We start from the raw sequence: 16,163 nt of genomic DNA on the forward strand, positions 1-16,163 counted from the left end.
TCTTCCCAAGTCTCAATACCAAATAATTTGGCATTCAGCTTCATGATTGCACCAAGGTACTTGGTAACTTGCTCTTCAGTAACATCCTCATTCTCTTCAGAAGATGAATACTCGTCAGAGCTCATGAAGGGCATAAGGAGGTTCAATGGAATCTCTATGGTCTCTAGATGAGTCTTAGATTCCTTTGGTTCCTCAAAGGGAAACTCCTTATTGATCACTGGACGTCCCAGGAGGTCTTCCTCACTGGGATTTACGTCCTCCCCTTCCTCTCCAGGTTCGGCCGTGTTGACTATGTCAATGGCCTTGCACTCTCCTTTTGGATTTTCTCCTGTATTGCTTGGGAGAGTACTAGGAGGGATTTCAGTGATCCTTTTACTCAGCTGGCCCACTTGTGCCTCCAAATTTCTAATGGAGGACCTTGTTTCATTCATGAAACTTACAGTGGCCTTAGATAGATCAGAGACTAAGTTTGCTAAATTAGAGGTATTTTGTTCAGAGTTCTCTGTCTGTTGCTGAGTGGATGATGGAAAAGGTTTACTATTGTTAAACCTATTTCTTCCACCATTATTAAAGCCTTGTTGAGGCTTTTGTTGATCCTTCCATGAGAGATTTGGGTGATTTCTCCATGAGGGGTTATAAGTATTTCCATAAGGTTCACCCATGTAATTCACCTCTGCTATTGCAGGGTTTTCAGGATCATAAGCTTCTTCTTCAGAAGATGCCTCTTGAGTACTGTTGGATGCAGCTTGCATTCCATTCAGACTCTGAAAAATCATATTGACTTGCTGAGTCAATATTTTATTCTGAGCCAATATGGCATTTAGAGTATCAATTTCAAGAACTCCCTTCTTCATAGGCGTCCTATTACTCAGAGGATTCCTCTCAGAAGTGTACATGAACTGGTTATTAGCAACCATGTCAATGAGTTCTTGAGCTTCTGTAGGCGTTTTCCTTAGGTGAATGGATCCACCTGCAGAAGTATCCAATGACATCTTAGCTAATTCAGACAGACCATCATAGAATATATCCAGGATGGTCCATTCTGAAAGCATGTCAGAAGGACACTTTTTGGTCAGTCCTTTGTATCTCTCCCAAGCTTCATAGAGGGATTCACCTTCTTTCTTTCTGAAGGTCTGAACATCCACTCTAAGCTTACTCAGTTTTCGAGGAGGAAAGAACTTGGCTAAGAAAGCCTTGACCAGCTTATCCCAAGAGTTCAGGCTATCCTTAGGTTGAGAGTCCAACCATACTCTAGCTCTGTCTCTTACAGAAAAAGGGAAAAGCATGAGTCTGTAGACTTTAGGATCTACTCCATTAGTCTTAACAGTATCACATATCTGCAAGAATTCAGTTAAGAACTGAAAAGGATCTTCAGATGGAAGTCCATGAAACTTGCAGTTCTGCTGCATCAGAGAAACTAATTGAGGTTTCAGCTCAAAATTGTTTGCTCCAATGGTAGAGATGGAGATGCTTCTTCCATGTAAATTGGAATTAGGTGCAGTAAAGTCACCCAGCATCCTCCTTGCATTATTATTATTTTCGGCTGCCATGTCCTCTTCTTGTTCGAATATTTCTGAAAGGTGCTTGCTGGCTTGTTGTAATTTAGCTTCGCTTAGTTTCCTCTTCAGAGTCCTTTCAGGTTCTGGATCTGCTTCAACAAGAATGTTCTTGTCCTTGCTCCTGCTCATATGAAAAAGAGGGACAGAAAAATAATAATAATAGGGGTCCTTTTTACCACAGTATAGAGGTCCCTGTGTGAGTAGAAGAAAAGAAGAAGAAAAAAATTCGAACACAGATGAAAGAGGGGGTTCGAATTTGGGTGAGATGAAGTGTTAGTAGATGAATAAATAAATAGAAGGAGATAAGAGAGAGAGAGAATTTTCGAAAATAATTTTTGAAAAAGAGTTAGTGATTTTCGAAAATAGTTTTTGAAAAAGGTTAGTAATTTTCGAGAATTAAAATAAAAAATTTAAAATAATTAGTTAATTAAAAAGAAATTTTGAAAAAGAGGGAAGATATTTTCGAAAATTAGAGAGAGAGGGAGTTAGTTAGGTAGTTTTGAAAAAGTTAGTTAGTTAGTTGAAACAAATTTGAAAATCAATTTTGAAAAAATAAGAAGATAAGAAGTTAGAAAGGATATTTTAAAATCAAATTTTGAAAAAGATAAGATAAAGAGATATTTTTGAAAAGATATGATTGAAATTAGTTTTGAAAAAAATTTGATTTTTAAAATCACAATTAATGACTTGATTCACAAGAAATCACAAGATATGATTCTAAAACTCAAAGTTTGAATCTTTCTTAACAAGCAAGTAACAAACTTGAAATTTTTGAATCAAAACATTAATTGATGATGTTATTTTCGAAAATTAGGAGATAAAGATAAGAAAAAGATTTTTAAAAAATATTTTTAAAATTTTCAAAAATAAATAAGAAAAATGAAAAAGATTTGATTTTTGAAAAAGATTTTAAAAAAGATAAGATTTTTAAATTGAAAATTTGATTTGACTCATAAAAACTAGATTTTAAAAAGTTTTGAAAAAGTCAACTCAAATTTTTGAAATTTATGAGTGAAAAAGGGAAAGATATTTTTTTGATTTTTGAATTTTTTTTATGAGAGGAAAAAACATGAAAAAGACTCAATGCATGAAAATTTTGGATCAGAACAATGAATGCATGCAAGAATGCTATGAATGTCAAGATGAACAACACCAAGAACACTTTCAATGTCAAGATGAACATCAAGAACTTATTTTTGAAAAATTTTTTATGCAAAGAAAACATGCAAGACACCAAACTTAAAAATTTTTCATGTATAGACACTATGAATGCAAGAATGCAAATGAAAAACAAGAAAAGACACAAAACATGAAAACATCAAGATCAAACAAGAAGACTTACCAAGAACAACTTGAAGATCATGAAGAACACTATGAATGCATGAATTTTTTCGAAAAATGCAAGATGAATATGCAATTGACACCAAACTTTCAACTTGACTCAAGACACAAACAAGAAACATGAAATATTTTTTATTTTTATGAATTTTTTATTTTTTTGGATTTTTGTATATTTTTTTCGAAAAAACATATAGGAAAAAGAAAATAAGGATTTCAAAATTTTTTAATATGAATTCCAGGAATCTTGTATTCTTAGTCTAAAGCTCCAATCTGAGGGTTAGGCATGGCTTAATAGCCAGCCAAGCTTTAGTATGTAACTCAGACATGCCACGGCTGACATTCCAATTAACTTGCCTCTATGCTGATGGTTGGAAGCCCCTATCCAAAAGAATTAGACATGGCTTTACAGCCAGCCAGGCTTCAACATGCTTCATGAAACTCTAGAATTCATTCTTAAAAATTCTGAAGAAAAATATATTTTTGAAAAGATTTTTTATTTTTTTCGAAAACAGATGAGAAATTTTTGAAATATTTTTGAAAAATTTTTGAAAATAAAACAAAAAGAAAATTACCTAATCTGAGCAATAAGATGAACCGTCAGTTGTCCAAACTCGAACAATCCCTGGCAACGGCACCAAAAACTTGGTACACAAAATTGTGATCTCAGGCAACGGCGCCAGAAACTCTGTACGCACGTCTTAATAAATCATTTTTCATTCACAACTTCGATACAACTAACCAGCAAGTGCACTGGGTCATCCAAGTAATAAACCTTACGTGAGTAAGGGTCGATCCCACGGAGATTGTTGGTATGAAGCAAGCTATGGTCACCTTGTAAATCTCAGTCAGGCAGATATAAAATAGTTATGGAGTTTTCGAATATTAATAATAAATAGAAAATAAGGATAGAAATACTTATGTAATTTATTGGTTAGAATTTCAGATAAGCGTATAGAGATGCATTCGTTCCTCTGAACCTCTGTTTTCCTGCTGTCTTCATCGAAGTTCGTCACAGTCATTCAATCCCAGAGTCCTACTCGGAATACCACAGACAAGGTTTAGACTTTCTGGACTCTCATGAATACCGCCATCAATCTAGCTTATACCACGAAGATTCTGATTAAGAGATCCAAGATATACTCATTCAATCTAAGGTAGAACGGAAGTGGTTGTCAGGCATGCATTCATAGGGAATGATGATGATTGTCATGTTCATCACATTCAGGTTGAAGTGCGAATGAATATCTTAGAAGCGGAATAAGTTAAATTTTATAGAAAAACAGTAGTAGTTTGCATTAATTTTTGAGGAACAGCAGAGCTCCACACCTTAATCTATGGAGTACAGAAACTCTACCGTATGAAAATACATAAGTGATAATGGTCCAGGCATGGCCGAATGGCCAGCCCCCATGAAAGTCTAAGATAGCATAAAACTGATCAAAGATCGATAATACAATAGTAAAAAGTCCTATTTATACTAAACTAGTTACTAGGGTTTACAGAAGTAAGTAATTGATACATAAATCCACTTCCGGGGCCCACTTGGTGTGTGCTTGGGCTGAGCTTGAATGTTACACATGTAGAGGTCAATCTTGGAGTTGAACGCCAGTTTGTAACGTATTTCTGGCGTTCAACTCTGGCTTGTGACGTGTTTCTGGCGTTTAACTCCAGACAGCAGCATAGAACTGGCGTTCAACGCCCTTTTATGTCATCTAAACTCGGCCAAAGTATGGACTATTATATATTGTTGGAAAGCCCTGGATGTCTACTTTCCAACTCAATTGGAAGCGCACCATTTTGAGTTCTGTAGCTCCAGAAAATCCACTTTGAGTGCAGGGAGGTCAGAATCCAACAGCATCAGCAGTCCTTCTTCAACCTCTAAATCTGATTTTTGCTCAAATCCCTCAATTTCAGCCACAAAATACCTGAAATCACAGAAAAAAACACAAACTCATAGGATGGTTAAAGTAGAAATATTAAAAGTTACGGGTGGTAAAAAGTAAATTTTAAAGGTTAAAAGTTAAAGTGGCGTAATTTTCGAAAATTTAATGATAAAATAATAACATAATAAAATAAATAATAATATTTAATTAAAAATAATATTTTAATAAAAATAATAAAATAATGCGAAAAGGCATTTTTTTGTAAAAGATTTAGAAAGACAACTTTAAGCGTAGAATCTCATAATTACCTTCATAAAACACTTAGGAAGTGGTAATAATATGTTAGTGAGGCAAAGATAAAGGAAAGATAAAAAGTTAAAGAAAAGGTAAAAACCAAAGAAAAGTCTGTAAAGTTTTAATGACAGAAAATAGACGGAGATTAGTGAACGAACTAGGGCAACTTAGTTAGTCCTTGAGTTGCGGCTAGGGTTAGGTATAATATGAAAAGTTAAACTGTTTTAGTATAGACTTAATGAACCTATACTTGAGACAGGCTAACTATTCATACCGAAATTTACATAAGCTTTAAATACATACGTTAAGCAGAGAAAGGAATAATCATAGCAGAGTAAAAAGATAAAGAGAAAAAAGTAATATGATAAAGAGAATAGAGAACAAGCAGAGGGTCTGTTGAAAGGTCATTTGTTGCATTCAAGCAACTCTAGAGATTTTTGTGTGTTCATCTACTGCATGGAGGCAGTCAGATAGATGGTGGTACGACCACTGAGAGTGCTTTCCTAGGATACCTTGCTATAATGCTTTACTGTAAGAGAGAGGTTGCTTACAGAGGTATCGAGATCAGTGTGCTCCTATAAGACCACTACAACAAATAAGGGTTTTCATAACGGTCAAAAACCGTTGTCGTAGATCGAAAAACCGTTCCCAAAACTTTAGGCAATGCTTTGGCAACGGTTTTTGACCTGTGGTATATGCGACCGTTACCAATGCTCAAAGGCAACAGTTTTTTACCTAAGGCAATGGCAACAGAAAAACCGTTGCCATAGTTACTGGTATAGACAACGGTTTTGACAATAATTTTTAAAGAACGTTTTAAAACCGTTGTTGGATAGGCAACGGTTTAAAACCATTCTCTTTCATGATGTAACGGTTTGAAACCATAACTGGATAAGCAACGGTTTTAAACTGTTGTAGTTTTATTATTCACAAAGCCAATGGTTCTAAAGCGTTTCCATTAGTGTCATTTTTTAGCAACGGTTTTAATACCATTGCTATTTTATAGTTGTCTTTGACAACGGTTTTAACACCATTGCCTTTTGTGACTTTTGACAACGGTTTTTTGTAATATAATTCTTTATTTACAAGAGTTTTCTCATGAATGAAATTAGTTGTAATTTTTTTATTTAGTGTCAATAAATAACCTAAACTATTTGAATCAAATTACTAAAGAAAATTAATTGAAATTTACGATCAAATTTGACTTAATAAAATTGTTGTAAGATCCACAATTACATTATATCATCATTGCAAAATAACATAATACTAATCTAGTTCATAACTACTTTTACTTATATCATCATCATTTTTCAAAATACCATAATACTATAGCCTAAAGGTGGGAATTTCTTCATTTTTCTTCAACAAAGTTGGTGTGGTAACTCAACTTGAGTGGACTCTCTTGGCTTCAATGGTAACTACTCCACATAAAGAACTAGAAAGAATCTTAAATCTGATCTTTATCTGTATAAATATTTTTGGCAGATTAGAAAACCTGAATACTAAGCATTAAAAAGACAAACACAAAGTTATGTACCAACTTGTCTGGATCATATAAATCATTGGCAGATTAGAAAACCTGAATACTAAGCTTTAAAAAGACAAACATAAAGTTATGTACCAACTTGTCTGGATAAATTATGGAGTTGAAGCATCAATTAGGAACAGGAACTTGTAATAATTTCCAAGCAACTTGTTCATAAAAAGTTTTACCTGTGTACTCCTTCTATGCAATATCCAAGCAACCACACAAGATTTTTATGTCAAACATGGCCTATAGCTTCCACTTCAACCCTGAATTCTTTTTTTGCTTGTCTCCTGTGAACTCAATAACCAATTCAATTAGTTAGGTTGATGGAATTTACCTTGGTTACTAGTCATGTCCCTTATCCACTTGAATACCATTTTACTTCAAGTTTTTAAGATTAATTTCCATAGTTGGAGCAGGAATTGTTCTACAAAAAAAGAACAAATAAATACATAGCTACTCTTTGCGTGCATATATACTAACTGGCAAATTTAAAGGCAGTATATACTTCATGCTATAAAAGTTCCGATTTGAACCCAATGAGCAAAGGCTAAGTTAGAAAAAACTCAAAGTATATTAGTATCTTCCTTAATTACGAATTAAGAAAAAGAAAGAACGAAAAGGATGGAAGTAGAGACCATGTTCTTTGCTTGAGAAGCTAGGGTGCCTTGGTTGAAAGAACCTACCGACATGGAAAAGAAATCTCTTACTTAAAATAAAAATGCATAAACTAAGAAGTTCCACACCAGGTGAGTTTGTGACCCAAAAGAAATTGAGGTTAATTCAGGTTATATATCAATAATAACTAATAATAATATAATCTCATTAAACTAATTAGTATAGCATAATAAGCTATAATAAGAATATAGCTATGCTCCTCACAGTAACAACGAACTGAACTACTTTTCATCAGTTTTCATCATCAAAATTTTAATTTCAAATTATATGAAATAACCAATTATAAAAATTACACAAAAATATTAATTAACTCAACTCCAAATATTAATAAAATTAATATAATTATTCTTAATAGATTAGTCATAACTTTTTCAATAAGGAGTTCAAATTAATAATAAGTCATAACTTTTTCATAATAAAAGTTACTTAAATTAAATTATACAATTCTTTCTTATTTTTCAATTACTAAAATTATACAAAATATTCCATTATAATAAAATTACTTAAGAATATTAATTGATTCAAAATAAATTTATCTCTGAATCTCTTTAATTATTTTCTAATAGAATAATTTCCAAAATTATAAAGTTTAAACTTAATAAGATAAAATCACAATTTATTTATATTTAGATTTTCAAAAATGCAAGATATTACATTATATATTTATAACAAAAATATATAATATTTATTATAAATTTATTTTAATTTTATTTTTTCTAAAAATAATATGTGTTATATATTTATAGCAATAGTTTTTTGAGTATTTTATAAATTTAGTATTTATAGAAAAAACTGTTTAAATTTGTATGTTTATTTATAATTATTTTTATATGTATCTTTTAATTTGTATAATTATTTAAATAATATTAAAAAATTATTATTTGATAAATAATTGTTGTAATTCTTATAAAACCGTTCCTTAAAATAGTCAAAGAGAACGGTTTTATTTTGTTGCTATAATGTAATGAAAAATCAAACTTCATCAATAACAGTGTAAAAATCGTTGTCTAAAACTATCTAATAGAACGGTTTTAAAGTGTAGCATTTTGGCAACGGTTTTTATGCGTTTCTTTTGTAGCAGAGGTTGCTTATAGTGAGTGTGTTGTTGCTCCTGTAAGACAGAGGTTGCTTACAGTGAGTGTGTTGTACTCATGTAAGACAGAGGTTGCTTACAGTGAGTGTGTTGTGCTCCTGTAAGACAGAGGTTACCTACAATGAGTGTGTTGGGCATAGATCGGCTAATAAATGCCGCCCTGCAAGACAAAGGTTGCTTGTAGTGGGTATTGCCAACAGGAAAGTCTTATCCAAAAGAGGTTGCTGGGAAACGTTGGGAGCGGGTATGTAACCGACAAATGAACTCATTACTTGCACTAGGGCTAGACATGCATCATACTTGGTTGTGCATTTCATCTGTTTTGATTATTGTATGAATGTATGCTTTCCTTGTTTGTATTCTATTCTTTGTGTTTTTGTTATTTTCTTGTATTCTTCTGTTTCTGTTCTGCTATCTATTTTCTCTATCTTCTCTATTTATCTGTATCTTCTATTTACTGCTTCCTGTATTCTGCCATTTGTCTGCTAAACAACAAAGAATTAATGAACTTAACTAATAATGTTGTCCCTACAAAGAACTCCCCAGTTCTTACCCCTTCTCTCTCCCTTCCCCATCTAGATAGAAGCAAGAGTATCCTTCCGTAGTCCGCTGATGATCGTTCTGCAAAAGGGTTCTGCTCTGGGCAGTCTTTTAAGTCCAGAGCGAGTTTCATTTTCTATTTATATGTATATACTATGAGACCAGCCAATATTTGCACCCCGTTTTTATGCGGACTTTAACCTAAATCCTGTGTACGAGACTCTTATCATGTGGCTACTTGATGAGGTACCAGAGAGACGTCATATGGCAATGTCTGATCGTGCAGAGGAGTAGTAGACGATCTTCCATCTTTGATGACATTCCACTTGACTTGAGTTTTAAAGACTTAGAACATACTTTCCCTCGCTTTAGTTGTTTGTAGGGACTAGGTGAGTATAGAGTCTAGGCTAGCCTGGGCACCAGCTTAGGGACTTCTTGAACAGGTCAGGGCTTGGGATGTTGTATGTATATATATGTATATAGATATTATTTAGCTATATCTAGGGGTGTTCTAAGTAAAAGTCTATAGTAATAAAGGCTGGATCACGAAATGTTATCAACTGCTTGAGATGTATTTATCTGTGGTTGTTTATAACTATTTTATCTATTATTATTTGTGAATTAATTATGAATGATTCTGTTTATTAATCCAAACATTTAAAAAAAAAACTACCTCGCAAAATAAATACGTTTTTAACAACAAATCAGGCTCATACAATAAATAATAGATAATAATTAGAAAGTCAATTTAGTAGTGCTCAGTTTTTAGTATGATCATGACGTACCAAAAATTGGGTCGTTACACAATTAGACCAAGAAATTGGCTGATTATCAAGATTTGAGAGATTGAATCACCAAGGAATTGGGGTTCAATCAATCATGATTGCCAAGAGGTCAATGAGTTGCATTATTGAAGTTGAGATGATCCAGATTTGATCCAAAGGGAGCAACATCTCCTAATCCCAATGAATTTTCCCTATTCTTATCTTTTTTATTCTTTATAGCTTTCTTTAATTTCTACTATCACCCATTCCCTATTTACAATTCAGCCATTTATGTTTCAACACATTACATTTCTGCCATTTACATTTCTGCACTTTATTTCTTTCTTTTACAATTAAGTCATTTATGATTCTACTATTTAGAATTCTGCACTCAACAATTCTTCTTGATTAGCTTGACTAAATCACCCAGTAACTAAAGTTGCTCAATCGATCAATCTCTGTGGGATTCGACCTCGCTCTATTGTGAGTTATTACTTAACAATAATTTGGTATACTTGCCAAGACGAATTCATTATATCCATTATAGTGAAATTCAGGTCATCAATTTCCAAGCTTAACAATGGGCGTGGCACGCCACTGTGGGGCGTGGCACGCCGACTATATTTTCCAGAGGAGAGTTCGTAGAGCTTCATTATAGACGTGGCACGCCACTGCTAGACGTGGCACACCACTGCTGAGCGTGGCACGCCAAGCATTCTGACTAGAGAGGAGTTTTGAAGAATTATAATGGGCGTGGCATGCCAACGCCAGGTGTGGCACACCAGTTATCTTGTCCAGAAGAAGGATCTCCAAGTTCATCAAGGGAGTGGCACGCTGATGAGCGAATAATTTATACGCTTTTTGGCATTATTTTTAGTATCTTTTTAGTATATTTTAGTTAGTTTTTATTATGTTTTTATTAGTTTTTATTCAAAAATCACATTTCTGGACTTTACTATGAGTTTGTGTATTTTTCTGTGATTTCAGGTATTTTCTGGCTGAAATTGAGGGACCTGAGCAAAAATCTGATTCAGAGGCTGAAAAAGGACTGCAGATGCTGTTGGATTCTGACATCCCTGCACTTGAAGTAGATTTTCTGGAGCTAGAGAAGCCCAATTGGTGCGCTCTTAATTGAGTTGGAAAGTAGAGATCTTGGGCTTTCTAGAAATATATAATAGTCCATACTTTGGCGGAGATTTGATGGCCCAAACCGGCTTTTCAAGTCAGCATAGAAATTCTGGCTTCAAAACGCCAGAACTGGCATGAAAGCTGGAGTTAAACGCCCAAACTGGCACAAAATCTGGCGTTTAACTCCAAGAAAGGTCTCTACACGTGAAAGCTACAATGCTCAGCCCAAGCACACACCAAGTGGGTCCCAGAAGTGGATTTCTACACTAACTATTCTAGCTTACTCATTTTCTGTAACCCTAGGTCACAAGTTTATTATAAAAACTACTTTTAGTGAATCATCTGGTACCTCATGACATTCTACACGTTTCATATTATATCTTCTACGGCATGAGTATCTAAACCCCATGGTTGGGGGTGAGGAGCTCTGCTGTGTTTTGATGAATTAATGCAATTACTATTGTTTTCCATTCAATCACGCTTGTTTCTATTCTAAGATATTCACTCGCACTTCAACTTGATGAATGTGATGATCTGTGACACTCATCACCATTCTCAACCTATGAACGCGTGCCTGACAACCACCTCCGTTCTATCTTAGATTGAGTGCTTATCTTTTAGCCTCCTGATTCAGATCAGAGTCTTCGTGGTATAAGCTAGAATTATTGGAGGCCATTCCTGAGATCCAGAAAGTCTAAACCTTGTCTGTGGTATTCCAAGTAGGATCTGGGAAGGGATGACTGTGACGAGCTTCAAACTCACGAGTGCTGGGCGTAGTGACAGATGCAAAAGGATCAATGGATCCTATTCCAACATGAGTGAGAACCGACAGATGATTAGCTGTGTGGTGACAGCGCATTTGGACCATTTTCACTGAGAGGACGGATGGTAGCCATTGACAACGGTGATCCACCAACATATAGTTTGCCATGGAAGGAGCCTAGCGTGTGTGAAGAAGAAGATAGTAGGAAAGCAGAGATTCAGAGGACAGAGCATCTAAAAAACCTCAACCTATTCTCCATTACTGCATAACAAGTATTTATTTCATGTTCTTCTACTTTTTACAATTAAATCTGAGAATTATTGATATCTTGACTAAGAGTTACAAGATAACCATAGCTTGCTTCAAGCCGACAAACTCCGTGGGATCGACCCTTACTCACGTAAGGTATTACTTGGACGACCCAGTGCACTTGCTGGTTAGTTGTGCAAAATTGCAAAAGTGTGATTGTGATTTCATGCACCATGTTTTTGGCGCCGTTGCCGGGGATTGTTCGAGTTTGGATAACTGATGGTTTATCTTGTTGCTTAGATTAGGAATAATTTATTTTTGTTGGTTTAGAGTCACTAAATTTGAGTCTTTTATTTGAGTTTAGTTTCATATTTTAAGTTTGGTGTCAATTGCATGCTTTTATTTTCTTTCAATTTTTTTTCGAATTTGCATGTTCTTAGTTCTTTCTTGATCTTTAAAAATTCTAAGTTTGGTGTCTTCTTTATGTTTTCCTTTAAATTTTCGAAAATTTGTGTTTGATTTTCTAAAAATTTTAAGTTTGGTGTCCCTTGTGCTTCTATTTACTTAAAAATTTTTCAAAAATTTGTTCTTGGTGTTCATCTTGATCTTCAAAGTGTTCTTGGTGTTCATCTTGACATTCAAAGTTTTCTTGTTTGTTCTCTTTGTTTTGATCTAAAATTTCTAAGTTTAGTGTCATTTTGTTGTTTTTCTCTTTCCTTATTAAAATTCAAAAATTAAAAAAATATCTTTTCCTTATTTTACTCATAAATTTCGAAATTTTGCATTAAATTAGTCAAATATTTTCAAAATCATATCTTTTTTTTAGTCAAGTCAAAATTCTAATTTCAAAAATTGATCTTTTCAAATCTTTTTCAAAAATCAAATCTTTTTAATTTCTTCAATCATATCTTTTCAATAATTTTTTTTAATAAATTGCAATCATATCTTCTCAATCATATATTTTTCAAAATAATTTTCAATCATATCTTTTTAATTGCTAATTTCAAAATCTTTTTCAAAAAAAAAATATCACTTAACTACTTTTCTCTTTCATATTTCGAAATTAACTCAGCATTCTTTTCCCAAAATCTTTTTAATTAATTAATTAATTTAGTTTTCAATTTGCTTTTATTTCAACTTCTTCTAATTTTTGAAAGTTTTATTTTATCTTCCATTTATTTGGTTTTATTTTTTTTGGTTACTTTTAATTAAATAAAATAAAAAAATTAAAGATATAATTTAATTGCAATTCATATCAGTTCCCTTTTCTCCATCATGGAAAAAAGTGGAAATGAACAGTCCAGAAGGACTCTGGGGTCATATGCTAACCGCACTACAGCTGCATATGGGAGTAGCATCTGTATACCTCCCATCAAGGCAAGCAGTTTTGAGCTAAATCCTCAGCTCATCATCATGGTGCAGCAAAATTGCCAGTATTCCGGTCTTCCACAAGAAGAACCTACTGAGTTTCTGGCACAGTTCTTACAAATTGCTGACACAGTACGTGATAAAGAAGTGGATCAGGATGTCTACAGATTATTACTGTTTACATTTGCTGCAAAAGATCAAGCTAAGAGGTGGTTAAATAACCAACCCACAGCAAGCATAAAAACATGGAGACAGTTATCAGACAAATTCCTGAATCAATTTTACCCTCCAAAAAGGATGACACAGCTGAGGCTGGACATCCAAGGCTTTAAACAAGAGGATCATGAATCCCTTTATAATGCCTGGGAGAGGTACAGAAGGATGCTAAGGAAATATCCCTCTGAAATGTTTTCAGAGTGGGTACAGTTAGACATCTTCTACTATGGGCTTACAGAAAGAGCTCAAATATCTCTAGACTACTCAGCTGGTGGATCTATACACATGAGAAAGACGATTGAAGAAGCTCAAGAACTCATAGATACGGTTGCTAGAAATCAACATCTGTACTCAAGCAGTGAGTCCTCCATAAAAGAAGAGGCTAGGGCAGTAACTACTGATCCTAATCCTCAAGAACAGATTGTTGAACTTAATCAGCAATTACTCCTTATGACAAAACAATTAGAAGAATTTAAAGAGATACTCCAAGACACTAAAAATGCTAACAAGAATATGAAAGCATAATTGAATCAGACAAGACAGCAGCTATCTAAACAGATAACAGAAGAATGCCAAGCTGTCCAACTAAGGAGTGAGAAGACATTGAATAATTCAGCTCAAAGTAGCAAAAAGCCAAGAAAGGAACAACTGACAAAGGATGACCAAACCACTACCCAACATCCCTCTGAGGACAACAAGAGCCTAGAGAGGAATGATTCTAGCGTTCAAACGCTAGAAAAGGGTGAAAGATTGGCGTCAAACGCCCAGTGGATGCCCACTTCTGGCGTTCAAAAGCCAGAAAAGGGAGAAAAGTTGGCATTGAACGCCCATTCCTTGCCCAGTTCTGGCATTCAAACGCCAGAAAAGGGCAGGAAACTGGTGTTAAACGCCCATCCGGCACCCAATCCTGGCGTTCAAACGCCAATAAGGGATCAGACACCTGCAAGTGCTGATAGTAACCCCTCTAAGAAGGCTTCTCCAACCACCTCTGTAGGGAATAAACCTGCAGCAACTAAGGTTGAAGAATATAAAGGCAAGATGCCTTATCCTCAAAAACTCTGCCAAGCGGAACAGGATAAACAATTTGCCCGCTTTGTAGACTATCTGAGGACTCTTGAGATAAAGATCGCGTTTGTAGAGGCACTTGAGCAAATACCCTCTTATGCTAAGTTCATGAAAGAGATCTTAAGTCATAAGAAGGATTAGCGAGAAACTGAAAAGGTGTTTCTCACTGAAGAATGTAGTGCAGTCATTTTGAAAAGCTTACCAGAGAAGCTTAAAGATCCAGGAAGCTTTATGATGCCATGCACATTAGAGAGTGATTGCACCAAGACAGCTCTATGTGACCTTAGAGCAAGTATCAACCTAATACCTGCATTCACTATCAGAAAGCTTGGCTTGACTGAAGAAGTCAAACCAACCCGGATATGTCTTCAACTTGCTGATGGCTCCACTAAATATCCATCAGGCATAATTGAGGACATGATTGTCAAGGTTGGGCTATTTGCCTTCCCCACTGACTTTGTAGTGCTGGAAATGGAGGAGCACAAGAGTGCAACTCTCATTCTAGGAAGACCTTTCCTAGCAACTGGATGAACTCTTATTGATGTACAAAAAGGGGAAGTGACCCTGAGAGTCAATGAGGATGAGTTCAAGTTAAATGCTGTCAAAGTTATGCAGCATCCAGACACATCAAATGACTGCATGAGCATTGATATTATTGACTCTTTGGTGGAAGAGATCAATATGACTGAGAGTCTCGAATCAGAGCTAGAGGAAATCTTTAAAGATGTCCAACCTGATCTGGAGAAACCAGAGAAAATAAAAGAACCTCCAAAATTTCCTCAGGAAGAGGATAAGCCTCCTAAACCCGAGCTCAAACCACTACCACCATCCCTGAAATATGCATCTCTGGGAGAAGGTGACACTTTTCCGGTGATCATAAGCTCTGCTTAAAATCCACAGGAAGAGAAAGCACAAATTCAGGTGCTGAGGACACACAAGATAGCTCTTGGGTGGTCCATAAGTGATCGTAAGGGCATTAGCCCAGCAAGATGCATGCACAAGATCCTATTGGAGGATGATGCTAAGCCAGTGTTTCAACCACAAAGGTGGCTAAACCCAGCCATGAAGGAGGTGGTACAGAAAGAGGTCACTAAGTTACTAGAGGCCGGGATTATTTCTCCTATTTCTGATAGCCCCTGGGTAGGCCCTGTCCAAGTTGTACCCAAAAAGGGAGGCATGACAGTGGTTCACAATGAAAAGAATGAACTGGTTCCTACAAGAATAGTTACAGGGTGGCGTATGTGTATTGACTATAGAAGGCTCAATACAGCCATCAGAAAGGATTATTTTCCTCTACCATTCATAGACCAGATGCTAGAGAGACTAGCAGGTCATGACTATTACTGCTTTTTGGATGGCTATTCAGGTTACAACCAAATTACAGTAGATCCTCAAGACCAAGAGAAAATAGCATTCACATGTCCATCTGGAGTATATTGCCTACAGAAGGATGCCCTTTGGTCTATGCAATGCACCTGCAACCTTTTAGAGGTGCATGCTCTCTATCTTCTCTGATATGCTAGAGAAATTTCTGGAAGTCTTCATGGATGACTTTTCAATATTTGGAGACTCATTCAGCTCCTGTCTTGACCATTTAGCACTTGTTCTGAAAAGATGCCAAGAGACCAACCTAGTTTTAAACTGGGAAAAATGTAACTTTATGGTGACTGAAGGAATTGTCCTTGGGCATAAAA

General features: G+C 35.0%; 1 non-coding gene across 1 annotated transcript; it reads left to right on the forward strand.

Moving 5' to 3' along the window:
- The first annotated feature begins 1,046 nt into the window (after positions 1-1,046).
- LOC112761116 (small nucleolar RNA R71) lies at positions 1,047-1,154 on the forward strand. The gene has a single exon (XR_003181526.1). It is a non-coding gene; the product is annotated as a small nucleolar RNA R71 (small nucleolar RNA).
- Positions 1,155-16,163: the final 15,009 nt, after the last annotated feature.

The sequence above is a fragment of the Arachis hypogaea genome, chromosome 16 (genome assembly GCF_003086295.3).
Source record: "Arachis hypogaea cultivar Tifrunner chromosome 16, arahy.Tifrunner.gnm2.J5K5, whole genome shotgun sequence".
Taxonomy (NCBI): Eukaryota; Viridiplantae; Streptophyta; class Magnoliopsida; order Fabales; family Fabaceae; genus Arachis; species Arachis hypogaea.